The following is a 1,532-nucleotide window of genomic DNA, read 5'->3' on the forward strand; positions in this document are numbered from 1 at the left end:
CACGTGACCGCGCGAGCACCACCCCCGCCGCGGCCTCGCTATGGCGGCTCTCTGCGCGCAGCCCGGGGCGAAGCTCGCGGGCCGGGCCAGACTGTCGCCTCCCGAGCCCCCTGGGGGTGCAGTGGGTTGCTGCAGGGCCCTCTGCGGGGCGGGGCGGGGTGCCGGGATGGCCGGCGGGTCTGTGTGCCCCGCGGAGGGCTCAGGCCGTGCCCGCGGTTCCCGTCCCGCCGGCAGCGCCCCCCGGCAAGCGGTGTGCCCTCCGTGCTGCCCTCCGTCATGGCCCTGGGCTCGGCGCCGGGAACTCGGCGTCGGGAACTCGGCGTGTGGCTCGGAGGTGAAGCTAGCGAGGGTCCGTGTTGGCTCTACGACACCGCAGCGTCCCGCTGGTCCGGGGGGAGAAGCTGGGCACGGGACGGGGTGTCCCCACCCTGGCCTTGCTGTTGGTTGCTGCTTTTCAAACCACTGCAGCGTTTGCCTCCAGGTGCTGAATCGGTGCTGCCCTTCGCGGGGACAAGTGGTGGCAGCTCCGGTCCCTTCCGTGGCGTGTTTGGGTGAGAAGGAAGAGCTGGGGAGGAGGGAAAGCCCAGCCAGCCCCCAGGGGCCATGCGACCTGGGCTCAGTGCCCAGGGGAGGCGAGGGAAGTGAGAACGTAGCACAGGAGGAAATCAGGGTGAGGATCCACACTGGGGTTTGTCGCTGAAGTGCCAGGGCCTGAGACAGGGTTAGAGATGAATCCTATACTGTCCTGACTTGATACAGGAAAATGTGCAAACCTTATACATAGATTAGTTAGATTGCTTGTGCTAAGTATGAACCTTATACATAGATGAGCTCAACTGCTAATGCTAAGCATTATTATGTCAAACCATATATTTGAGACATCTTTTGCTAAATCTTGTCTGTTAAACCGGATGCTTAAAAAATTGTGGTACAGTCTTGTGACTGTCTGCAGTCACAAAGATATTTTAGGGACCTTTAGGAACCTCACCCAGGAACCTAGACCTGGGCTCTGGCCAAGCCCTGGTCTTGGGTGGTCAAGAAGACTGTCACCAGGTGTTTTTGCATGACAAAATATGCAAATGATTCTGACTGCATCTTCGTTGTGGACCCACTCACAGTGAAGATGGAGACCTCACCTGCAAGTGGACACACTGTGTAGATTTCCCAGTTATCAGGAGTGGTTCTCCAACCCTTCTCTGTGACTCGGGGCTCCCTAGCGAATTAAGCGGTCTGGATGTTGGTAATGTATTGGCGGGGTAACTGGTGACGTATCTTTCTTAATCAGTGTTCTTTGCTTGTATAGTAACGAAGCATTACCTTGCTTAGTTTGTTGTCAAAATGGTGCACGTGCTAAGCTTATTGCCATATGAAATGCATTATCTTGTTTCTGTGTTGCCTTAAATTTGCTAGTAAAGTAAGACCATTCCCTCTGTTGGTGTCTTGTGTCCTCTCTATCGCCCGTCAATTGGCAAAACAGTTGGCTCATGTCCACCTCTCCAGAGAGGAGCGGTGGAGTGATGGAGAGGCAGAGG

Source organism: Manacus candei, unplaced genomic scaffold (assembly GCF_025592945.1).
Source record: "Manacus candei isolate 608988 ecotype Guabito, Panama unplaced genomic scaffold, ASM2559294v1 h1tg000071l, whole genome shotgun sequence".
Taxonomy (NCBI): domain Eukaryota; kingdom Metazoa; phylum Chordata; class Aves; order Passeriformes; family Pipridae; genus Manacus; species Manacus candei.